The sequence below is a fragment of the Hippoglossus hippoglossus genome, chromosome 1 (assembly GCF_009819705.1).
Source record: "Hippoglossus hippoglossus isolate fHipHip1 chromosome 1, fHipHip1.pri, whole genome shotgun sequence".
Classification (NCBI taxonomy): domain Eukaryota; kingdom Metazoa; phylum Chordata; class Actinopteri; order Pleuronectiformes; family Pleuronectidae; genus Hippoglossus; species Hippoglossus hippoglossus.
The window spans coordinates 15,086,867-15,100,050 of NC_047151.1; the positions used below are offsets into that span (position 1 = coordinate 15,086,867).

The 13,184-nt window shown below is 41.3% G+C and overlaps 1 protein-coding gene across 3 annotated transcripts in view; it reads left to right on the forward strand.

The window, feature by feature from the left end:
* The first annotated feature begins 805 nt into the window (after nt 1–805).
* atf7ip (activating transcription factor 7 interacting protein) overlaps nt 806–13,184 on the forward strand; it is a 29,155-nt gene continuing 16,776 nt past the window's right edge. For 2 of the 3 annotated variants that reach the window (XM_034600815.1, XM_034601617.1), the window contains exon 1: nt 806–1,440. The gene's annotated coding sequence lies outside the window, so the exon portion shown is untranslated. The remainder of the gene's footprint in view (nt 1,441–13,184) is intronic. The other variant, XM_034599979.1, reaches the window with a different exon arrangement.

Genomic DNA, 13,184 nt, shown 5'->3' on the forward strand with positions numbered 1-13,184 from the left:
ATTTCCCCACATGTGTAGGTGACAAGAGATACTCTAGCGTCTTTCTGTTAGACCAGCTCTCCAGACCTTGTCTGATGTGTGCGAGTGTATGAGAGGAGAGAAGAAGAGCACAGGGTAAGGGAGCGCACGGCTTTCCTAGCAACTCCCTCTCCTGATCACATGGATGTTTATTTCATGTTATGAGCACACAACATGCAAGAGTACTAGCCATGATGACACAGACCACAGTGGGAGCACAGGCTATCCCTTGTGGACAGGGTCATACATATCGCTCTCGAAGATCAGACCATCACCATGGCGAGCCCTCTGCTGGCCAGCTGGGGAACGACAAGTTTCAAACTCAGAAGTGAGTTAACAAAATGGCTGACATGTTTAATGTTACATGTCAGGAGACAACTAGAGATTATAAGCTCTTCATTAATGTAATGGGGTTTTTCAGGAGGTTGAGAAGAACAGATCATCCTGTCTTGTTGTGAGAATCCATTCATAAAAGTGTAACTAACAAATAAGCTGCGCTGTAAAATCAGACTAAAATGTATTATACATTATAATTTGAATTATTTATACTGCAGGCTCTTTAAATAGGTTAGTATTCTCCCTATTACCTTTGGTTTGCCTGTTTTTAGTCTCGATTTAGCAATTTTTTTGTACATTGACATTAAAGCCATACCATCAGAGGAAACTGAGTTGTTGTCTGTAGTGACTCACAGACAGGACCAGGCTCACACAGCAACAATAAGAGACACGCTACAGACCCACACTGACGCCAGTGTCTGTGGGGAAGTTTGCAGACACAGACTGTTCAGTCTGTTGTTGCTCTGGCTCCTCCTCCTCCTCCGTCTAACCCCTCCCCCCTCAGCCCGGTTCTCTGTCGGCCGTGGTCGAATCGAACACCCCTCCCTCTCCTAATGGTCCCTACTCCAAACCGTCTCCTGTGTGCGGTTGTTTCCTCCACGCTGCAGTTCGGCTACAGGAGGCTGAGGTGCTGCTGCAGCCCGATCCGCACACACTCACACACACCGTCCTGGATACCTACCTTACCGCCTCCAGCCTGTGGAGAGACCGAGAGGAAGAACTTAGGTTTACATCGCGACGGCGGATCGACGCGACTGCTCTGCGTCTGTGGATCAACCTCCCCCTTTCTCCCGCCTGCCGCCACCACCGACGCTGACGTACGTCCGTGGTGCACATTTTGAGTACGAAAGGAGGAGGAGTCTGTCTGTGAGCGCAACGAGAGCAGCCGCCGTGGATGCACCCCATACACAGTTGTTGTCGGGGCTCAGCTCACTAGTTTTCCCGGTGTTTTCGATCCGGTGGATTTGATGCAGCGCTGATTCCACATCCTGATCGCGACGGAGCACAGCACAGCAGCGGGTTGTGGAGCAGGAGGAGCCCGTCGGTCACAGCCGGATAATCGCGGGAACATCGCTCGGCGAGGCGGTAAGTCGTGGTATTGCAGCTAGCATGCTAGCTATGTAGCTCTGACATGCCATTTTATATAACCTAAATAGAAAATATACTTTTTGCAATCTTGGCTTATGAATATGAACATGTGGCTATGAATTATTCAAAAGTGGTTTTCCCTCTGTTTTTGGTACATGTTTGTACAGTTAGCCCCCACTGGTTGCGATTGTAGCAGAAAGCAAAGTTAGCTAGCACTTGCGATGTTAGCTTGAATAAAAAGTTAATAAATAAGTAATATTAATGTTTTTTTCCCTTTCTACCTTTAAAAAAGACTTTCACAAAGCAGATCTGTCATCGCTCTTTAAATTTAGCTTTTGTGGAAATTGTCTCGCGAGTGTCGCGATTACGTAAATTGGTCTCGTAAAAATGTCTGGATCGCCAATTGGGTATAAGATCTTACTGATATTACACTACAAATCCCATTTAGGTATTTTTTTCATATTACGCTGGTATGGTGCCCTTTGATTTTTTTTTTGTTTAATGTTAAAAATAAAATAACTCACACATAGCTGCTCTTTAGAGGTGACACCACGTTGTTGTATTGTGGTTGACGAATGCTCGCACACAAATTCATACACATTCCATGTGCACTTAAAGAGAAATCTACCTCAGTCCTTTTTCTGTTCAGGTGTGAGAAACCCTCACACCACTCATGTTGGCTACAGTCTGACATAAGTAATCAAATACTTTCTTCTTGTAAATCAGTGACTTCCTCGTATAGCGACTGGTGAAGTAGGTTTGGGTTTTGGATGTATTTGTTCTTCACTAAAGTTTCCGAAGTGGCCCAGCCGTACCATGTGGATGAAGCGGCCATGTTGTGTTGTGCACACCCAGCATACTGCAGAGGTGTCACATTGGGGGACGGGCAGGAAGGAAGATAGATTTTTGATTAGTGGTCACTGAGAAAATATGAAAGTAGTTTGTGTTTAAAATAATAACATTTGTTTTATTACTTAATAATCACCCTTAATGGAGCTTTATAAAATACTTTTGCTTCATTTAAATACTTCTGTGATTTGAAGCAAATTCTGAGAGGGAGTGTTCCCTAAATGAAAATCATCACAAAATGGGGGCCTAAATAGCAAAGAAGACAAAAATGCTCCATAGTGATAAAGGATCTGCTGCATTCACTTCAATGCAGCTTAAACCCCCCCCCCTCTTGGTGTAAAGTGGTACGGCCCAGTAATTTTCCATGCGCCACACTGCCCTAGGATGTGGGTGTGGCCTAATGTCAGTGGTAATACAAGAGTTCAGTTGTTTATGACCCTGTCCTGTGGGTTTCTGACAGAGGAACCAAATCTGGATCCTTTTTGATTTAGGTAAACTGACGTACAGATAACTGATCAATGTTTGTTCTTTCAACCTGAGGGGGATCAGTCAGCCACAGTTTGGGAATCTCAGGCAGTCTGCAGAAACTGAACATTTTCAGTTTATTTATGATGTTTTAAAAAGTTGACTTTATTTAGTCCATAAAAAAGTGAGGTGTTTCAGGTTTGCGTTTACCTCATGGATTATGGTACAGCCCTCTTTATAGCTTCCCCTCCCCCCTTCACCCAGTGGGAGCGCCCACGTTGTGCTCTTGTAATTCATTGCAGTGTGTTCTTTTCTCTGCTGAAGAGGAAGCAGGCTTGAGAGGCTCCACCCACATTTTTCAAGAAGCATTCGTGTAGATGTTAAGATTTTTTTTCTCATTGGCTGAAGCTCTCATACAGGACAATTGATGAGAACTTCCTATTGATCGTTCACCTTAAACAACAATTTGCAGAGCTAGGCTCTTCAAATTGATAAATGAGGATGTAGGAAATATTTAGGTTCTCTTTGGCAATAATTTAACAGCAAGACCTCCAAATGTCCTCCACATGGAGAACAATAACAGTGCATGTGCTTGGTACTGGAATTCTCTCAATCCTGCTTTAAACAGGTTTGTTGCAGAGCGTTTGTCAGTGTGGTGCAAAGTGTTGATCCATGACCCCCACTGGGTTCATTAAAAGTAAAACAAAAATTGTGTGTTTATTCAGCTATACATGCTAATGGTGAATTCTACCACATAGCTGAGATGCTTGTGACTGTTTGGGGTTCAGGAAGGATTGTTAAAAGGGAAAGTGCAATGCTCATCATTTCAGCTGCATCTTTGTCACATTAGCTCATTGGTATTGTATGTTGGAGAACATATGGTTATCCTGCCAGATGTTTTGTAACTGTAATTTATATGATAAGAAATTGTCACACACAATGGCTGAGTGAGAAACCAGCCACTTGATAAAACAGCTACAATATGCACACACTTAAGGGAAACTATGAACATGGTCTGTGATCCGCCAATGCAGCTTTTCATTGTTTCCCACACACGTAACAAACTGTACTTTCTGAATACTGTTGGTTTTGAAACTCAGCCTTTATTATTTTTATTTATGAACAACAAAGTGTTCATATTATGCAATACAAACACTTGTGGCTCTATTGGTATATAAATATTGATTAAAATGTTTAATATGGTTTTGACCATATAACTGGGAGCAAGATATAAGCTGCAATTTGTTGGTGTCTGATCTTATCTTAATTTTATCTTGTTTTATTGACATTTTTACAAACACTGTAGATGTTTATCAGTTAAGGGGTGATAGCTGGTTCCAATTCTCCTTTTATTGTAGAAAAGTAGTTTCTTCCCCCTGAAATTTGTCTTTTATCTCTAAGTTTTTCAAAGAATACCAAGTCCATAAGAACCAGTTTCAACCAGTTTCAACCAGTTCCAGCCGGTTCCTTTGAATCGCGCTGAACATGACAGAGATAAGAAATTAGATCTCGGTTCGCTCTCAATATGTCCTTGTTTATTATTCATCATTTATATCTTGTCATGCTGATAATTAGTCAATCATTAAAGTGTTTTTCATTCTGTACATGGGCCATAATATATAAGGCAGGCCCCTCTATATTGAAACAGTCTTGGTACACAGATTTTATCCTGATATTAGATTTTATTGGACCACAGTGACGCTTGCAACATGTATGTTTTACATATTGACAATTCAATTGTGTTGGAAATTGGTTGTCCTCAAAATGTGTTCAAAAATTTCTCAGACATGTTTTAAGCCACTCTAAAACACCGATTTTTTCAGTGTTTGTACTTTTAGTGAGAGGTTAGGACGAGAGCAGATATATGTGCAGGCTTGCACACATGTACACCTCCAGTTCTCCAACCACTCTCATTGCCTAATGCAGTATGTCTCAGTGTGGCTGTTCCATTCATGTAATCGTGGCAGGCCACTGCTGGAATTTTTAGTGGCACAAAGCCAATCCACTCTTTCAGACATGTACCATTACGAAAACATGATTGTGATTTAATATGTTGCTTGTATGTCTGATTCGGTGCCCAATTGATGGCAGCAGTCTAACAAAGTTTGATCTAGTAACATTTCTGATGCACTTTCAACATGACATCAACATTTTTTTTATAGATTAATGTGAAGACCACAACAGATCATGCAGAGAGAAATATAATGCATGTCTTTCTGTTGGCCTTACTAGGAACACTGTTTCATAAACAGTTGTTTTTTTCACAAAGGAATCAATCATGTTTCATAAACTTGCTTCAAACTAGCTTATTTTTGTATTAAAACATTTTTTTCGCGATCTGTAAAGAAAAAGAGCAACAAAAATAATCTATTTATAGTCACTGCAAGAATCAGAGTAGCTTTCTCCCTCCTTATATTTGCATGGATGAGTAAATAAATATCCAGCATATGTTGCAGCAGACAGAGGCTGGAAGAAACGTATTAATTCCTCTGCGGAGATCACAGGATCATATTTACAGCACCCCGACACCGTCGTCGGCTCTTATCACAGCAAACTCTTCTATGTGTGTGTCACCGTATTTTCACAGGGAGATATTTGTTTTCCTTTAAATTTTTTGGGTCATTTTTGCGTCTGTCACATGTTAGAAGCATTATCGTAGATGACAGAACAAAGATATGCACTGCCTTAAGCCTGGTTTATACTTCCGCATAGGATCAATGAAGAGGCTAGCAGCCTACGCTGTTGTGATTATTCGTGCACTGATGTGTTTGTGTCAATGATGTGTTCATGTCATAGATGTTTGAGTGTCATAAATCTTTACATTGATTTGGCTTTATAGAATCAGCTTTGCTTTCTTTAGTGTGTAGATACCTGGTTGTGTCAGTCCATGTTTGGGATGGTGCTCTTAAGGGTTGGTAATGCTTGAAACAAACGAAAAGAAAGGTGTTCCAAATGGCCACACTTGAAGGCATGGCAAAAATCCAGTCGTTAATGGCTCTTCCGTGTTGCATCGCTCTGCTTTCCTGATCTCTTTTCATTGTGGCTTTTGGAGACCTTTGTTGTCTTTACGCGTATTGTTCACATGTGGATAAACATTCCTTCCACCCTTCCTCCTCAAAGGTTTAGGGCTGCTCTTAATTTTACCCATAAAATGCATCAGAAGTAGGTACAGTTTGTGAACAATATAACAAGAGAATTTTTTCATTCATATCAGATTTGGCTGCTCAATACAAATATTTGTCTATTTTTTCCAATTTTTCATATGCACTATCAAGCAATACTTGAACAGTCCAATTTTTTGGAATGGGGTTTAGCAGGACATTCAGGGGTGACACTAAAGATCTAAATATGAAACAGAGACTGTTACATATTATGTTACTGTTGGTTAGAAATTCACTACTTTTGAGCAGAAGGAAGAAGATGACTTTATCGTGGAGACAGACTGGGCCAGGACTGTCTCCTCCAGGCAGCTGCCTCTGTTTGCCCATGAAGCATGTGATTGATGTAGGGCCTAGGCTGTATTGTACACAAGTGAATAACGCCATTGCTAGCAAATGTTCTGGTGTGTCTGTGTCTCTATGTAATTTTTCTGCCAAACACTGTTGTTTTTGCCACTGTGTCTAGCTTAAACATTGGCGGATGAAACTAAGTGGGTTATGTTGGACTTGGACCTAATAAATCTTGAACAATTACTTCTACTGATATTACTGCAACACAGAAATGAGAAGATATAGGACAAGATCATATGTACAACCATTGAACTTATTTAGGCCACAGGAGGCGTTTTGTGTGATTGTCTGGACAATGAGAGACATGAACGAGACATGCTACCAAGAGGGCTATGGTGTTAAATCACCGTAGAACTATCAATTGGCCTTATCTCCCGCTCATTCTGGGTCTGCAGCTGCCTGCGCCTGTCGCAGACATCTTCACCCAGCGGACAGGGCGACTTCACATAATGGAAGGATTTTCAGAAAATTGATCTATAGTCACAGGTGATTGCAATTTGGTCATGCTTGGATATGTCTCTTAAAAGGCTGACCTGTTTGGAGTTGTCTGCAAGCTTGAGTTGTCTGAACAACATTATGCAATAAAGCATAGTAGTTCCTGAGGAGCAGTTTCTTCATGGGCAAGCAAGTAGTTTGAGGTGAGGCTAGAGAGCCGAAGACCCTGGCCATGCTGCGATGGCTCTGCCTTTCCCTTCAACTGTAGCCTACGAAAATCATAGTGATCAATAATGGTGGTTGTTAGTCATTTGTTGTGTGTATTTTGTGACTTTACGTTATTTATCTCTTATCCATTTATGCAGCTGTTTATTCTGGCCCATGCGGTTTATTCTGTCCTAATTATACAGCTTAAATCCAACTCATGTACAATTGTGACTCAAAGCATATATTTTGCCCATAAAAGGTTTCTGAATATGTAACAGTACCAGTTTAAGGCAGTTGGATGAAACCCTGGCCACATTCTGCAAAAAGCACTTTTGAGGCTTTAATGGGCAGGAAACATGAATTGATAATCTTGAATCAGTACAAAAGATTAGCAACTACATTAAAACATTGGCCCATACGTGCAGAGTTCCATAGAAAACAGTGAGTGCTTGATTTTGATACATACGCATCATACTACTGGTAAATGGCAGATGCCCTTTTGCAAACTGACAAAAAGTGCTTTTACACTCAATAGCAAAAAGATATGCTACACTGTCCTCTAAGTGACGGTGTAGCCAGTCACCGAAGGACAAAGAATTTCTATGGTTTTGTCAGAGTAGAGCATTTAATCACGGCTTGGTGATGGAAAGTAGGGTTGCAGCAGTTGACATATAATTGGTGTTGCACAGGGTTCAGGCATACACCGATTACATAACTTACCCACCAGGCCCACTATCTATTCCATTTTTTATAGGTATAAAACCCATTTTGCTAATACTCGTGAATCAATGGTATTGCCCACATTCAATAGTTCCTTCTCATTGCAACAGCAGAGCAGAACCTTGTCACAGAATGGGGGAGTCTTGTCCCGTGATGATGGGAGAGTTGACCTATAAGGGGGAGAATTTTGATTCAACGAGAAACCCAAAAGTTAAACTTTGTTTAATGAATGTGGCAGAATCTGAATACATGCTCTCATTAGCACCCAAGAATGGGGTAAATAGGGCAGGTAGTATTGCGAGTTCTGCCTCTCTCCCATGGATGATTCTGTGACACTGTGCAGTTCCCTTCACTGCCCTGAAGGCTAGCAGCAGAACTTCATGCGAGCTGCAACAGGAAGCCAGCAAGCTAAATAAGAAAGGTGTGGGGAAAATGAATGGGCGGCATTATTCTGGACAAGTTCCAAGTGGTACGCCCTGTGTCATATGCAAGTACTCATAAGGACGGAGTTGCATTGGTCAAGGCAGGAGCTGCATGAAGTGTAACGCCGGGTTTACACCGGACGCTGAAGCGCCGCGCAGCGCCAAGAAAAGCCAGGCGCCTCCTATCCGCCCCCCTGTTACACAAATGTGCTGTTCACATCGGCTGCGATGCGCCGCGCCATGGGCGCCTTGCGCCCTGCACCCTGCACCCTGCAGTGATGGTTTCGGCGTCGAGTAAATTTTTTCTGCTTGCCGCGAGTGTATCGCGCCAGGAAACACACTGAAAAATGATTTTAAACGATATAAATTACATATTTTATATGATATAAATTATCAAATATGCATCCCATACTTTGTATTCCCCTTCTGTTGTCCTGGAGTTTTAATTTTCCCAATTTTCCCAATCACATAATTAAATGTCCCCCTCTGCCCATCCACTACAAGCACACAAGCAGATAGACAGAGAGAGAAAGAGAGGGGTGGGGGGGCTATGAAGACCATCATTTACCCCTGAACCCCGACATTCAACGGGTACAACAACAAGCAGAGAAATCAGAATCGCGGGCTGACCGGCGCGGAGAAATGCGCGTCCCGTGTGAACAGCCAGGCGGCTGCGCGCTTGAGAATGGCGCGGCGCTGCGCTTCAGCGTCCGGTGTAAACCCGGCGTTAGAACACCTGGCTGGCAGTTATTTATGGGTCTAGTGATTCTACGGTCATCTCCAGTTCTGATCAGCAGTGATGTAAACATGACACACAGGTAGACACGCTAGTTTATGTTTTCTGGCACAATGCTATGATGTGCATCATGGTAAAAGGGAAGGGTTGTGTCACCTACTTTCCTTACCATTGCATCCTTAGCTACTTTGAGTTGCTGCACTTACTGCAGCTCGACTGTCCTCAAAGCTACCTTTTTAGCTTCATCACTGGTCCGCAATGTAACCCCTCCTTGCTCAGGAATTGAAGGACTCATGTCAGCCACATTTGAAGGTGCCCTCAAAGTTGGAAAGCCTTGTCTTGCTACTGTGAAACAATCTGGCTTGAAATGCAGCCTTCAAAAGGTGCGGCACCAGAATTGGGACACAGTTTTTGTCCTCTTAGCCATATAGTCAAGCAATGCTTGAACATTGTGGACTTGATCATTGTTTAAAGAGATTTAAGTATAAGATATAAAAAAAATATCTCTGCAACATAGTCTACCCCTTAACCCCCATGCTGTTTTCTTCTGTTTATAACCATGTTTTTTGCATAATGAGGACAGATTATATAGCGAACATAGTTGATTTTGTTTATCCATGCAAGGCAACTATTGTAAACTAGCAAATTACAGAGATTATTTCTGATACTAAGCTAACACGTTTAACTGTATAGAGATTGTTTTCATTTTAAAAGAAGTGTATTGGACGTGTGGACATAGCTTCTGTCGTACTAAAAAGAAAGAGGAAGATTTTGACAATCATAGATCCCAAATCTTTTCCCCTTGCCGTCAACTCAAAAATAATATATCGCAAGCAGGGATGATTGACAAATTTATGTCATTTCAAGAGACAGTAGCAAGGATCCGCAAAATCACAGTATTGCTTAAGACCTTGATTTTGTATTGCTTGCTCCCCCTCCTTACTACTTGGATAATCAGGTATTGTTCATGTGTCGCAGATGATTAAATGTGACATTTCAAAGTATTATTTCAGCCCTAAGCAGTAATATTAACAAGTAGAGCAAATCATGTCACTTCTGGATGAAACAAATGGCGTGTGTGTATGCGTTCCAGAAACCCCTATACTCTAAATGGGAGAGATGGCCTTGCCTCCAGATCTCCATACTTCTCCACCCCACAAACTGCAATATAGATATTGATATTGGATTTAATTTTCTGTGATGTCCAAAATGTTCATTACTTGTATGTAGAAAATGGTAGCACAATTGTACCCAGAGCTGAAAGTCTTAATTAATATTCAACAAGTGCTGCAGATCAAATAAGTCTTCCTCAGATACACAAATATGTTACCCTTTGAAGATCAAAAGAATCACGCAGGCAAAGGCAGCCCGATTCATGTTAAAAGGGATCCTGTCTGCTCTTCCTGCGTACTGCAGCAGCCATTTTGTGCTAGAGCGTTCACTGCAAACAATCCATCAAAGGGAAAGGAGTGGGGGAGGGGAATGTGTATGGTAGGCTAGCTTGTTGACTAATTTAAATCATTAATTTAAGGAAATGTTTTTGCTCTTTGTTATGACAGTTTGTAACAGAAAGTGATGTGCATTTTGCTCATATTAACTCTCTACTCTACCCAAATGTGTGTTTTAGGCAGTGAGGGAAAAGGCAGCTTGTAGCATTGGATTTAAACTTCCATGATAAATGTGATGTCTGTCTTGTCTGGATTTTCATGTAATAAACTTCTAAGTTATGTGCCACATTCAGAGAGAAAATCATAGATGAGTTACTGCGACAGAGACAGAGATACAATTTTGTCAAATTGCTCCAGGAGTATGAGCTCCTTTTCGTGCCCAGGTGTGGAATATTCATCAATATAAGAGAACAAGAATACATTTTAAATGTTTCCCTGCGCAACACAGGCTAATTTAGTTTTGAACGTCTAGCTACAGAGCTTGAATTGCTTGCAGAGCTTTGAATTTGTCACCCTCCTCTCTAGCTCCCTCCCTTGTTGGTGAGAACACCCTTCTACTGCAATGGTTTAATCCATGCTTGGCTGTAAAACTCAGTCTGGAACAGCCTGCTGGTGTGGGGGAGGGGTTGTTGGCGCTCTGTGTCAGGCTGTGGACTTAGATCTGACAGTGTGGTGCTAGCTATAGCTCATGCAATACTTTTTGTGGACCACAGTATATCTGGGAATGGCCTCTAGGATGTTATTTTTACCTAACAAGCAGCAAATGCATACAAATAAATTCAGTTCTGAAATTGACCAAAGGTGTTTTCTTACTATAATTTCATAGAACATTGCTGGATGTTTTGTATGTAATGTGTTGGTCAGTATTTATTAATTCATGACTATTTTTTTAAGCCACAGAACGAGCCTCACCATGTGCTTGCTTTATTCACAGGGAAACACTTGGTTGCGTCCCCTACCCAACCCCTCCCCCCCCCTACTTTTCTTCTCCGTTTTCCTTCTACCCAGCCTTTGCTAGTCTCCGCTCATGTAATGGAAAGAAAAAACAAATCACGCGTACAGCGTCTGGGCAATGGTAGGCTAAGAAAATAACTTTTGTTTGCTAATTTAATATGAAGAGGAAATGCCCACACCTGACTGGATGGAAAATGGGACACAAATAGACATAGACATATATGAACAAATGTCAGAGGGAAGATCAATAATCAGCTGTAGCATAGAATACCACAAAGTCTTGGTTCTATTCAGGTTCTTAGTTGTCAGATAGCAGCAAACTTAAAGAGTCTGGTCTTAAAGAGAAAGCATAAAAAAGACTGCAGTAGGTTAAATGGTATGGTGTGTGTGGTCCAAGTTTTTTCTTTAGGCCATGAGTGCAATTAATATCAAGTGCACAGTGAAAAAAGGAGTAAATCCACTCAAGTATGGTATTCACATGATTAATGTTTTTCCAGTTAGTTCATTTAATTTGTTTACATGTCTCTTAATTGTTCAAAGTTGATTAATGGAGCTATGGTATAAGTGAATAGTTGAATAATAGTTTTGGTATCTCTTACCGTGTTCAAGGTCATAAGAAACTGAATCCCCTCCTTGAATGTAAAGGGGGATAGACAGGGTACCCTCTTGTGGTGGTTGTCAGTCGCACAGAGATAATCTATAACTGATAGATTTACACATCCACACACTCCTGAGCAATTCAGAGTTTTCAGTCCATCTATTGACAATGGAGCTCAGAGAGAGAAATGCAACAAAAAAAAAGGTGGCGATCATGCGAACGGAATGTCCGATGTGGCTAAATCTAAAATCCGCTCAGCAACATCACCCTTAACATTTAAACCCATAGCTGGATTTGAAATTAATAAATAAATTCAGAATCTCATTACTAACGAATCAAAACAGGCCATGCATATTCACTGATCTGATCAGTGGAAACAGAGATGATACCGACCATAATAATGTTTGTGAGAAACAGCCGGTACAATAAAGACAGTGTACAAATTAAATAAGGCAGTCTTACTAATAGGGATTCTGTGTTCAAAATAGGAAATGCAAATAGCCTTTTAGCAGCTTACAGCGTGAAACTGACGATGTTTGGGTCAGCCCCTTACAAACACTTAAAATAGAGTGAAGGTCTGATAGGTGTGACAGCCACATAAGCTACCTGCTTTAGAAGCATTGTTTAAAATGTGCTTTGATTTCATTCAGCTAAAAATGTGGTGGGTCTATTCTCCTTTTTTGAGAATTATGCCCATTGGAGTTATTTTCACTGATGTGGTGCTGCTGTAACATGATAGGATGGTGTAGGAGATGTAGCCCTCTCTAAAGGCTCAGTGTGGCTGCAAACAGCAGACCCAGGTGGCCATTTTGAGTTTCAGTGGATCCAGATGCAGGCAGGGAGGGTGGGGTAGGAAAGACTGCGCACAGTGCGCAGTAAGGTTGGAATGCGGGCTCTGTTCTCACAGGCTGACATCTTGTTTATCTCTCAGTGTTTAGCTTCCATAGGAAATGTCTCATAACTGATAACTGTTCATTTTTAGTGGTTGGTTAATAAGTAATATTGACCAACAGCTTCCTCGGTCTGACGAAGTGTCAGGCGTATAGATCAAAGTATTTTAGAAAGCCTGAAGGAGAAAAGGAGTGTGGACTTAAATTCCTAAGACATTAAGCAGTATAGATCTTTTTGGACGGGATATTTTTGTTAACTATTCTGTTACAAGCTCAGGATGTTGCTGAACAGTGAACACAAGACATCTGTGAAATCCTGAACCAGGACTAAGGTGACAGAGATTAAATCCTTTAAAATAAATGTGCTGGGGTAGAAGATGGCTTTTGTTCAGTTTTCCCTCAAGATTCCTGCACAAGTATGGAGCTTTCTGCAGTCACTCGGTACTTGTTTTTTTCTCAAGTAGGCGGAGTTTGTTATAGGATCTGCTCATGCCTGTGCTCAGCATGC